Here is a 13,801-nt window from a genome sequence, read left to right as displayed (position 1 = left end):
AATTTAACTTAGGGAGGATTGACATTTTTGAAATTAAAATTATCCCAGCCAGAAGCCTGGAATACCTCTCCAATTATTCAGATCTTCATTTCGGTCCTGTGTTAAATTTTAATAGTTTTATATATAAACTTCTGTATTATCTGTTAATTAAATACTTTGATATTTTATTGTTTTATTAATATAATAAAGATTATACTTTATTACTTTAAATGTTATAATTAAAGTTTTATTTAAATAAAAATGCTCCTTCTTAGTCCCAAATGCTGGTATTATAGGCATGTGACACTATATTCAGCTGCAATTAATATTTCTAAGTTGTTTTGGATTCAAGAATTTGGTGATGTATATTATATGCACTATATATAGCTTGGTCTGGTGGTGTTGGCCTGTAATCTCAGCACTTGGGAGGTAGAGTCAGGAGGATCAGGAGTTCAATGTCATGTTCAGCTAAATAAGAAGTCCAGGCAGTCTGGGTTACATGAATCCTTATTTCAACATTTTTTAAAAATTACATTTGTAAGCACTCAGGAGGCAGAAGCAGATCTCTGTGAGTTCCAGGCCCAACCGATCTATAGAGCAAGTTGCAGAACAGCCAGGTCTACTCAGAGAAACCTTGTCTAAAAAACAAAAACAATATTAAAAATTACATTTGTGGTGTGTGGTGTGTGTGTGTGTGTGTGTGTGTGTGTGTGTGTGTGTGTGTGCATGTATGCATGGGGCATATAGAAATAGAGGACAATATGCAAGAGTTAGTTCTTTTCATCTACCATGCTGGTCATAGGGATTGAACATAGGTTGCCAAGGCTTGGCAACAGGTACCTTCACCCACCGAGTCATTTTGCTGGTTCCCACATAGCATCTTATCTGTTTAGTTGGCTATTTTCCTTACTAATGCAAATCTCTAGAGTACAGGACTCATATTTATCTCTAGAGTCTCAGTACTACACACAATAATCTAGGACTTACTTTTTTAAAAACACTTATTAATTTGTTGTGTGTGCATGCATGTACAAATGCCCATGGCATGCATGTAGAAGTGAGGAAAACTTGTGGAAATTGTTTTCCTCCATTTACTATGTGGGCTCCAGAAATGGAGCTCAGGTCATCAGGCTTGGTGTCAAACATCTGTGCACACAGAGCCATCTTGCTGGTCCCTTAGTATATTTAATAAATTATTCACGAATAAATAAATAAATGAGATTGTAACTAATGATATGGTTACAGGTGGAAACTGTGTTGATACCTGATGTAAAACATATCAATATCCAAAAGATGAGATGTGTTGTCAATAAAATCCCCAACCTAGAACATAAACCTAACTTTGTTTCTTTTTGTGTGTTTCTCTAGGCTTCCAAGCAACATAATCTAAAACAGATCCAGAGACTCACAGGTCAGAATCATTCTGTCCCTTATTGGTCAGCACAAGGCTGATGACTGGTCAACTGTGGACCTGCTTTCGTGGTTAAAGTTGAAAAAGAGGGTGTGGCTGGAGGGCATGCCCATCTTTCTGACATCTTCCCTCCCAAAGTCATGCAAACAGCCTCACAATTCCTCCATTGTGTTCCTTTCCTCATGCTTCTCTGTCCCATCCATTTTCACGTAATGCCCCAAGTATGGGAAAGGGGAATGGACAAAGGTTAGCTACCAAGAGTTTGATGAGGGAGTCCATCACCTTTATTCCTCTACCACGGATGTGGAAGTGGGGTAGACATTTTTGAAGGATCTCTGTGTCCCCCATTGCTGCATTCCCATTCTGGGGCTTCTAATGGGTCACTTCTAGTACATGATGAAGACAGCATAGTATGCTTAAAAAAAAAAAAAAACAAACTTGATAGCTGTGCTGTACCGCTAATCAGCTTCGTGATGTGTATGACTTCATCTTTGCTCTCCTAATTGTTAAATGACATCAGAAGTCACTATGTTAACAGTCTCTTTACTCCTGTTACAGTTTCACAGTTAGAAGAGGCCAGGATGAATATCATTAAAGCCGATCTGACATGGTAAGTAGAGTCTGTCTTCAGACTGTCCAATGACAAATACCGTGCTGACTAGTTTCACGTCAACTTGATACAAGCTGGCATCATTTTGGAAGAGGGAGCCTGAATTGCCCCCTCCATATTGTCGTGGGCAAGTCTGTGGTGTTTTTTTCTTTTGTTTCTTTTTTGAGACAGTTTCTTGTGTAGCCTGGCTGTCCTGGAACTCACTCTGTAGACCAGGCTGGCCTTGAACTCAGAGATCCACCTGCCTCTGCCTCCTAAGTGCTGGGATGAAAGGCATGCACCACCATGCCTGCATTTTCTTAACTGATGACTGATGTAGGATGGTCTAGTTCTCTGTGGGTGATGCCACCCATGAGACAGGTGGTCTCAGATGGTACAAGAAGACAGGGTGAGCAAGCCAGTAAGCAGGGTTCCTCCATAGCTTCTGCATCAGCTCCTGCTTCCTGGATCCATCTTGCTCCGAGTTCCTACCCTGACTTAGCAATGGAGTATGACCTGAGAATTATAAGTTAAAAACAAACCCTTTCCCCCCAAGTTGTTTATGGTCATCATGTTTCATCACAACAATAGAAATCTATCTGTGACACCATCTTAATTGTAAATGCTATAAGTAAAAAGCTGGCACTTTTCCTCCGTTTGCTGTGATAGCAATTGCCTCCTTCCTGAATTAACTTTCTATTCTCATTGGCTGGCTTACTGGTACCTTAATGTCACTTCAGTTCCACTGACATACTCTGTTGTGTCCAGTATTTCAGAACTTCCTGCGGGCTGGACCCAGGAATATGTATTCTGGTCAATAGACAGGAGTCTTCGACAGATCTTCCAACATCTGGAAAATGCAAGGTCAGGAAACAGTTTCTGGGTAGAGGAAGGGGGAGGGGAGAGGGGAGAGAAAGGGAGGGAAGGAGGGAGGGTGGAAGGAAGGTAGAAAAGTAAAGGAGGAAGGTAAAAGAAGAAAGTTTGAACAGTGGAGAACTCTTTTGAGATTTATTTATTTTATATTTGATGTGTACGGATATTTTGCCTGCATGTATATTTGTATGCCACACGCATGCCTGGTGCCCACAGAGGCCAGAAGAGGGTATATGACCCCCTGGTACTGGAGTTACAGTTGTTTGTGGAATACCATGTGATTCTTGGGAATCAAACTTGGGTACTCTGGAAGAACAGTCATTGCTTTTAACTGCTAAGCCATCTCTCTAGGCCCCACAGTATATATTACATTTATTTATTTATTTGTATTTTTGTGCATGTGTGCACATGTGTGCCATATCATGTATGTGGTAGTCAGAGGACAAATCACAGGAGTCAGTTCTCTCCTTCCAACATGGGTCTTAGGGATCAAACTCAGGTCATCTGGCTTAATGGTAAGCACAGATGTGTGTGTGTGTGTGTGTGTGTGTGTGTGTGTGTGTGTGTGTGTGTTGTGTGTGTGTGTGTGTGTGCTGTGGTGTGTGAGTGTGTGTGTGTGTGTGTGTAAATTAGGGTGTCATTCCTGGGGATCAATCTACCTTGTTTTTTGAGATAGTCACTCACTGGGACTCACAAATTAGCGTTGACTGTCAGTGAGCCTCAGGGATCCACTTGTTTCTGCTTCTCCCGAATTGGGGCACTATGTCCTTCTATTTTTATGTGAGTTCTAGGGATGGAACTCAGCTTCTCTATATAGCATGTAGTTTACTGACTCATGAACTTTGCTCTGGGTGGAGGAATTCTTTCATAAATAATTGATGTTTGTGAATGTACTCTCTCTTTTCCCTCACCTCTCCCTTAAACCAAAAATATTTTAGATTTGAAATGACCACTCTCTTTCTTCTTCCTAATTTACCCCCTACTGATTCCAAAGAAGATGAAAACATTTCTCTTTGTTTCTCAGGTCAACACTTATGGAACTGAGTTTACTAGAATCCCGAGATGTGTCTTGTTCCTCTGTCTCAGACATTGTAGTTCAGGAGGTTGTCCCACCTTGCTGTTACTGTAAAAAGGGAAAACATTCTACTGACCACATCGAGTCCTCTGGATCATCTGACAACAGCTCAAGCCTGTCTTACCTTCCAGACTTTTCTGGAGGAGCAGCTTCCTCCCAGAAGGAACCAGCTATGCCCAAGAGCCGCAGCACATCCCTGCCTGCCTTTCAGCTGACAGATCCTGAATCAGATCTTCCGAATTTGGCAGTGCTTCCTCCCTTACAAGCTCAAAGCTCTTTTATTAACTCTATTCTAGAATCCCTAGATTCTTGCAACCAAGAGAAAAGGAAAGACAAGAGAAAGAATCGTTTGCTATCAGATCGTGGGTTAAATTCTGTTTTGAATGAGAATCCGGGACCCCTAGTATGGGCTCCACTCCAGATCTCTCCTTTAGTCAGAGGAGAACTGGAAGGACATATGTCTCAGAAGGTTTCTACTTTGCGGGAACAAGTGGTACCTCTGCCTGTGAAGAAATCCTGGGAAATACTCAATCATTTGATGGATGTACAAGGAGTTCCTGAACAAGAGCTCCCCCAAACTCAGTTACCTACACTCATTCCTCAGCATGCTGAGCAAAATACCAACAGATCTCTAGATGTTCCATCATTTCATCTTCATGTGAACATTGGGATGAATTCTGAACTAAGTAGGACAGAAGCAAAAATGTCACATTCATTTACCTCAAACAAGCAGTTACAATCTGAGGGCGACCGACAAGTCCTTAGATATAATCCTTTAGTGATATCAATGGGCACTCCATCTCCGAGAAATTTAGGAGTTAACATAATTCAGGAAGAAACTGCTTTACTGAAAAGGGATCCAAAGCATGTGTTAGAGTTGAGTATAGAACAGAGGGTTATAGGTCTGCCAGAAAAAAGGATACAGTCACATAAGGCACAAGTAACTAATGTGGAGCTGACACCCAAGGTACCATGTTCAGTCACAGACAGCATAAAGGTTACTCCATTGGCATTGCTTCAGGTTATGGACTCAATGGGAATAATCCCAGAATCACACTTAGAGGTGATGGACTCTGTGGGGTTTTCCCCACAGCCACCAAATCAAGCAAAAACCGTGAGTATAACTCCTCAGCCATCAGATCAAGTAATCGAATCAATAAAAGGAACACGTCCTCAGCATCAAACTATGGAATCAAAGAGTATGGTCTCAAGACAGAATCAAGTCACAGATAACACGAAGGTAACTCCTGTAGCATTGTTTCAAGTCATGGATTCCATGGGGATGATTAATGAATTAAGTACACATGTAGAATCAGTAGAAATAGCCCCAAAGCCACAACACCAAGTCATGAAATCAGTAAAGATGGATACATCACATAACCAACAAGCCATTGGACCAAGAAATATAAGCCTAGGACCACAGCATACAGTCATGGAAACATTGAACATGACGTTGGGGTCACAGAATCAAGTCACAAAACACATTGGGATTACTCCCAGCCCAATACATCAAAATACAATGACAATTCACTCAACTGCACAACAAACCATGAATTTGGTGCAGTTAATTCCACCAGGACAGCCACACATTACAGAATCTAGGGCTTTGATCCAAGGCTCACAGCCTCAAGTTGAAAATTTGACTCCAGCGTCAGCTCAACCAGATGTTGTGACTAATACTGTGCCAGTAGGAGCTGTAGAATCTAGACATGTACCTTCACAGCTACCATCCAAAGTCCTGAAACCATCGGGAGTGATTCTACTACCATCAGGTCAATCCCTACATGCTTTAAAAGTGACCCCGATAGTACAGGTGTTGCCCACTGGGATGATCACACCATTACACATTGTAGAGCCCCCTGCTTTGATTTCACAGCCAGTAGCTCAAGTCAAAGAATCTCTGGAATTGCCTTCTGGGTTACAGGTTCAAGTTGGAGACTCCATGGGGATGACTGCTCAGCATCAAGGCACAGAGTATGTGTCACTGATTCCAGGACTGTCTCATCGGGTCATGGACCCTTTGAAGTTCACCCCATGGCACCAAGACTTAAACTATTCAGAGATGAACCCAAGGCAAAATCACATAATGACAGAACCTATGGGGTTGACCTCTGATACCTGGCCACAAGTGAAGGGTCCTATAGAGGTTATTCAGTCACATCATCAAGTAATGGAGTCCATGAGGACAATCCCAGCACCACCAGATCAAGGCACAGCACCGATAGGAAGGAGCCAAAAACATGGAATTACAGAAGCTGAAGTAGTGCCAATTGTACCACTACTTCAGGAAATGGAATATTTGGGGGGAAACACAATCCCACAGACTAAAGTTATGGATTCAATGAACTTAACCCTAGAATTACAGAATGTAAAAACCAAGCACCTAATCCCAGACCCAAGATTGCAAAGTATGAAATCTGTGGACATAACTGCAGATTTAGTCCCAGAAAAAGTAAAATATGGACCACAGACCTCAACAGTGGAATCTGCAGATTTGGTCCCAGAACTGCATCAGCAGAATATGCAATCTGAGGAATTAACCCCCATGCCACCATTGCAAAGTGAGAAATCTGTGCCATCGCTGCCCCCATCTCAGCTTCAAGATGTGAAATCTGGCCAACTCACAGTTGGACCACAACTCCAAAACATACAGTCTTCTGGGTTGGCCCCAGATCCACAGTCACAAAGTAGTATACCAATACATTCAACTCCAGGTTCACAGTCTGAAAGTATGGAAGACGTTCATTCAGCCCTACCACAGGAGTTACCAGGAGATATAAAAATGGTGGAGTTGACTCCAGGACCATCACCTGAAGATACCAAATCTGTGAACTTGGCCCCTAAACCATGTTTACAAAACACCAGTTATGATAATATAGCCCATGTGCCATTGCTTGAAGACACAAAGACTCCAATGGTAGAAGGTAGGAGTTTAATTCCTGGGGCACTGGTGGAAAGTGGGAAAGTTGATGAATTGATCCCAAGAACACATCTTTATGAAGTTAAATCTTTAGAAGTGAGCCCTGACCCAAGCTATCGTTTTCCAGAACCTGAAGTACTGGCCCTGCAGCATCAAGCCTCAGGAGCCAGAGCCACATTTGATACTTGTTGTCAGGTGGAAGAATCTGTTGATTTGACACAATTATCATTAGAGATGACTCTGGCACCATTGAGCCAAACCTCGGAATCTATGGAGATGAGCTCACCACCACTCCAAGATATTCTTGAAACTAGGACCCAAGTTGTAAAAAAGAGGGAAGATACTCTAGAATCACAAAATATAATTAAAGGTACTTTGGACTTGCTACCAGAATCAGAAGTGCAAAATCTGAACTCAAAATCTGAGCCACAGGCCCCAGATGTGAAATTTGTTCATGTGACTCTGGAACCATGTTCAGAAGTTACTAACCCATCGGAAATAACTCTGAGATCAGAATATGAAGACACCAAGACTATCAGATTGACATTGCCTAAAGTTGATGATACCCAGGGGACCATCATAAAACCATTTACAGAAATGGTATCTCTGGAGTTGAGTCTAGAGCCAGGACTGCAAGGTGAGAAATCAGATTCCTTGGCAGATTTGAAATCTGCAGAAGTAATCACTGAACCATCTGTACTAGTTGTAGAACCTACAGAGCTACCTACAGGACCCAAACCACATATGAAAGATGTGATCCCAGGGCCACAGCTCCACCAAATAGAGTCTAGGCAAAGGGATACAGAATCACAGTTGCAAAATGAGAAATCTGTAAATGTAATACAACAGTCATCTATAGGAATGGTAGACCCTGAAAAGACAAAACTGGAGCCAGGACTCCAAAGTTTATCACCAAAGGAACTGATTGAGGGGACACAGCCCCCAATAGTGAAATCTGTGGATTTAAATCTAGGCCCACAGAAGCTAAGTGTCAAATCTGGATTGATTCCGGGGCCACAATTGCAAAGTGTCAGATTTCCGAACTTCTACCAAGGGTTACTTCTTCAAGGGGAAAACCCAGTTAATTTCATCTCAGCCCCCCCACATTATGGTGTGAAATCTGATGAAGCAATATCCTGTTCCCCAGTGCCAGAAATCAAATCATCAGATTTTATCCTGAGGCCAAAGGTTCCAGAAACACAACCACAATCACGGCGTACGAAGTCTGTGGAAGTAAACGTAGGACCATGCTTGCAAAATGTGAGATTCTCTGATCAGATCCCCGAGACCAAGCACCAAGGTTTCAAACATGTACAGTTCGTACCAACTATTGAGCTTCAAGATAGGACGTGTCAGGCATTTGTGCCAGAATCATTTTCACCATTAAGCCAAGAGTCACGGCTTGAAGATATGAAGCTTGCTTTGCCTATGGAAGCACCAGAGTTTCGACCAACCTCTGAACCACAATATCCAAGCGTGATCCCCCAGGAAGTAAACCCAGGACTATGGCAACAAGATGCCAAATTTTCCGAGTTGGCTTCTGGGCCAAAACTTCAAGAAGTCAAATTTGGGGAGCAAACTCCAGGATCACTGATTCATGGTACCAGTTCTATGACTCCAGAGGTAGGCATACATGATCCCAACTTAGCAAAGATGACTCCAGGGTCACAAGATACAAGGCAGGCAAGTTTTAATTCAGGGCCATGGCTGCAAGATGTCAAATTTTTTGATGCAATGCCAGGGACTCAACCTCAAGGTGTGAAGACTTCAGAGTTAAACTTGGGGCCACAGCTAGAGTGTGTAAAAATTTTTGAGATGATTACACAGCCAGAGAGGCAAGGGATGAGGCCAGAGTTAATAGTACAAGACTCACTGTTTCATGATACAAAATATGTCAGAGGGAATCAAGTATCAAGCTTTGAAAAGGAAATGTCTTATAAACTAGCATCTGATCCACAGATACCAAATGCAGAATCAGTGACTTCGAGTCTTGGGATACACTTAGCGAGTGTAGATCATTCTGAATTGATCAGAAGACCACAGGCACAAGGTATAGAATCTTATGAATTAATCCACAAACAGAATTTGGAATATATAAAATCTGTGGAAAAGACCACAGCCTCAAAGCAAGAGGAGTTAATTCCAGGGCCACATTTGGGAGATATGAAATCCAAGGAGTTAAGGTCAAAGTCAGAGCTGGGAAAAGTCAAATCTATGCTGTCAACCCCAGGGATACAAGCAGGACATAAGGAACTTGAGGAGCTGCCTCCAGGCTCCAACTTGAAAGGTTTAAAATCTGAGTTACTACCTTCAAGACCACAGTTAGAAGATAGGAAATCTGGGGTCTTAACTCTAGGACAATGTCTAGAGAGGATAAAATCTTCAGTGGTATCCCCAAGTAGTTCCCAGCCAGATGGTATAAAATCTGTGAAGCTGATTCCAGGTTCAAGAATTCAAGATTTGAAAACTGTGGGGTTGGCCCAAGATACATGGGTTCAAGATGTAAATGCCATGGGTTTGAGACTTGAACCAAAGAAGCAAGGGGAGAGTCCTGTGACTTTTGTACCAGGGATGCTGTTTCAAGATAATTCTATGGAGTTGTTGCAAGGGTCTCAACTACAAGGTATAAAACCCAAAGAACCGACTTCACAGCCACAAACTCAAGATAAGAAACGTGTGATCATCTCATGTTTGAAGCCACAAAGTCTAAAACCTGTGAATATGCCCAAAACACAAGAGATCCAATTTGTGGATTTAGTCTCAACACAACAGAGTCAAGGGATGGCACCCATGGATTTAACTATTGAGCCTGGACAGGATGACAGGATAACTGTGAACTCATCGGAGTGGAAAGTTGGGGTTTTCGACCATCTGAAAAAACAGTTTGAGTCAGAAGATGTGTTGTCCATGGAGTCAGATCAAGAACCCAAACCTGCAGACATAAAACCCATAGAGATCAACTCGAAGGTACCATTTAAAGATACACCCTCATTTGAATTGGCTCCTGAACCAGTTGTTCATAATGTAAAAGCTAAAGTGTTCCAATACGAGTCACAGATGCAGCAAGTGAAAGCCTTGGAGCCAACCTCAGAGTCACTGCTTCAAGATGTGAAAACCATGGCACTAAAAACAGAGTCACAGACGGGAAGTACAAAATCTGTTCAATGGATACCAATATCTGAGTTTCAAAATGGGAAATATATAGGGTCAAATTTAAGGTTCCGTTCTCAAAGTGCCAAACCTACAGAATTGAAGCCGTCTACACAATGGAGAGGGGTGAGGTCATCTGATTTGACTGTCAGGTCAAAAATTCAAGGAGAAAAATCTGTGGGGTTTCATCCTGATCCCCAGTCACAGCTAGTAAAAACCTCTCCATTAACAGTACTAGGGCTTCAGAAAACCAAAACCTGTAACTTAACTTCAGAGCCACAGCCTCAAGGGATCAAAACTACGCAACTAAACAAAGAGCCACAGGTTGAAAGTGTAAGATCTATTCGGCGGCTACAAGGACCTGAGTTCCACAGAGTGAAGTTTTTAGGATTAACTTGTGGGTCACCATCTCAAGGTGTCAAATCTGCAGAACGGAAACCATCCATACAGTTGGGAGGTGTGAAGCCATCAGAGATGACTCCAAGGCCAAAACTTCAAGGAAAAAAATCTGTGGATTTTAACCTTGGGCCACAAGTACAGTATATAAAAACCCCTGAGTCGTCCCCAGAACCACAGCTACAAAAAGGGGAAAACTTTGCATCCACTTCAGAGCCACAGCTTCAAGGTCTTAAAACTGTGGAGCTAAACAGAGATCCCCAGGTTGGACGTCTAAGATCCGTTCAGTGGCTACCAGGACCTGAGTTCCACGGTGTGAAGTTTTTAGGATTAAATTGTGGGTCACCATCTCAAGGTGTCAAACCTACAGAACGAAAACCATCCATACAGTTGGGAAGTGTGAAGCCACTTGAAATGACTCTAGGGCCAAAAATTCAAGGAAAAAAATCTGTGGATTTTAACCTTGGGCCACAAGTACAGTATATAAAAACCCCTGAGGTGTCCGCAGAACCACAGCTACAAAAAGGGGAAAATGTTGCTTCAGCCTCAGAGCTACAGTCTCAATGTGTAAAAAGTGTGGCATCACACCACAGACCACAGCTTGAAAATACAAAATCTGTTCAGTGGATTCCAGTGTCTGACTGTCAAGTTAAGAAATCTATGCTGAATCTTAAAGGGTTACAATCTCAAGATGTCACAGTTAAAGAGTTAAAACCCTTGGTACAACTAAGAGATTCTAAGACATCTGATGAGTTGACTACAAGGCCAAAGTTTCAAGGTAAACAACCTTCAGGGTCAACCCAGGCACATCAGCCTCAAAGGTTCAAAACCATTGATTCCAAATCTGAGATACAGTTTAAAAGTATGAAAGCATGTGACCCAAAATTAAAGCCAAAGGTAAGTAATACAAAACCGACATTCAAACCCAGATTTCACTTAGAAGACACGAGCTCTCCTGGAGTGAACCCTGGAATACAGCCACAAGAAGTGAAACTCTTAGGGCCACCCCCAGGAACACAACCTCGAGTTGTGACATCTTTAGTGTTTAAACAAGAGTCACAGTCCTCAGCTGTGAAATTTGGGGTATTAAGCCAAGGGCCATACTCACAAAACGATCTAGAGTTGAAAAGTGCAAAATCCTCTGAGTTGGCATTTCAGACAAAGCCTCGAGGTATGAAGTCTGAGGTCAATTCTGGGCCCCAGTGGCAAAGTGCAAAATGTTCTGACTTGACACCTGAAACAGAGTCCCAAAATGTAAAATGTACTAAGTCAAGTCCCAGTTTACAGTTGAAAGGTAAACTATTTACTGAGTTAGCTATGAGAACCAAAATTCCAAGTGTCAAGCTAGACTGTAAACTTGGGCCACAGTGGCAAGGTATAAAACCCAATTCAATTCTAAGGACAAAACCTCAAGAAACGGAAATGGAAGACCGTGAATCAGGCCCGCAGTTACAAGATCTGAAATCTTCAAGGACAATCATGGGTATAAAAGTCCAAGATGTCAAATCTGTGGATTTCATTCCTGGACCACACTTACAAGAAATGACATCTGAAGTCATTACAGAGAAGAGGGTTCATGGTATGAAATCAGCAGAAATCAAACCTCCTTCAAAGTTACAAGGTAAGAAGCCTGAATTCACCCCGAGGAAGATGTTTTTAGGCACAAAATCTGTAGACCTGGACTCAAGTCCCCCTTTACAAGATTTGAAATACCCTGAGCTCATCATGAGTGTGAAACTTCAAGATGTGAACTCTATGGGACATGTGCCAAGTATAAAATCTTCTGGGGTAGTACCACAAATAAAACCCCAAGGCATAAAAACAACGAACTTCGATTCTGGACCACAGACACAAAATAAAAAGCCATCTGAGTTGGATCAAGGGAAAAGGCTCCAAGATATGGGACCTGTAGAGTTTAGTCAAGGCCCAAAAATACAAGATATGACAGTGGAGTCAAAGCCCCCAAATGAGGAATCTGTGAAGTTAAACTCAGGCCCACAATTACAAGATGAAAATTATTCTAAGTCAACTCTCGGGACAAAGCTTCAAGATGGAAGATCGATGAAAGTCAGTTCTGGCCCAGGCTTACAGGGTATGAAGCCTTCTGAAGTGATTTCAGAGGACAGGCTTCAAAAAGAGAAACCCGTGGGCTTTGTAGATCAGCTACTGTGGGAAGATGTAAAGTCTTCTAAGTGGACTTTCTGGAAGAGGCTTGACAAGAAACCTTTGCAGCTGGAGTTATCCCCCCAATCACAGAACAGGAAATTACCTATGTTAACACCAGAATCACATCTTCAAGGTATGAAACCTGAGGCCGTCAACCCTGGGTCAGAGTTGAAAGGTGGGAAAGCTGAGCCCATAAATGTCCAAACAATGAAGAATATGGGGATCACTCATGGTGCAGAATCGCACCTTGTGGGATTCTCTGAGCAGGCCTTGGACGCAACAATTTATAGTGTAGGATCTTCTGAACTCAATGTCAGAAACCAGAAGCAAGATGGGAAACCTCACAAGTTAAGTCAAAAGCAACAGCTTCAAAGTGTACAGCCAATAGTGTTCAGTCAGGAGCCACATTTGCAACATATTAAGTCACCAGAATTATATAGAAAGCTTCAAGATCTGAAATCTATGGAATTCAATTCAGAGCAACAGTTGCAAGATGTGAAGTCCTCTGACTTGGGTCTGGGAACAGGTATGCAGTCTTTAGAGTTCAAACCTGGGCCACAGTTGCAAGAGATAAAACCTTCTGAGGTGTGTCCTGAGACCAAGCTGCTAGATGAGTCATCTCTGAAATTCAAGCATGAGCCTAGACTGCAAGGTAGGGCATCCTGTGGCCCGAGTCCAGGGCCACAGATTCACTGTGAAAATGTTATCGCATCCAACACCAGAACACAAAACGTAGAAGCATCTGAGTTGCACCCCCGTCCAGATCTTCAAGGTATAAAATCTAAAGTGCTTTGCTTTGGGTCACAATTGGAAGGTGTGAATTCTGCATGGACTCCCAATGCAAATTCTCAATATGTAAATTCCAGTGTGTGTAAACCTGGGCCATATTTGCAAGATATGAATTCCTCTGCATGCATTCCAGAACCAGGCCCTCAATGTCTAAATCCTTTGTGCAACCCTGAACCACATTTGCATGGAATGAATTCTGAATGCATTTTAGAACCAAAATTGCAATGTGTAGATTCTACTGGTTGCATCCAAGAGCCAAATTTGCAAGATGTAAATTCTTCTGTATACACCCCAGAGCCAAGTCCTCCATGCGTGAATTCCACTGAGTGCAATCCCAAAGCACATTTGCAAGGTGTGAATCAATGGGCACCAATTATAGGGCCACAAATTCAGTGTGTAGATTCTACTGGGTGCATCCCTGCATCTCATTTGCAAGGTGTGTGTTCTTCTGTG

This window comes from Cricetulus griseus, chromosome 7, assembly GCF_003668045.3.
Source record: "Cricetulus griseus strain 17A/GY chromosome 7, alternate assembly CriGri-PICRH-1.0, whole genome shotgun sequence".
Taxonomy (NCBI): Eukaryota; Metazoa; Chordata; class Mammalia; order Rodentia; family Cricetidae; genus Cricetulus; species Cricetulus griseus.
This window is presented reverse-complemented; position numbering follows the sequence as displayed.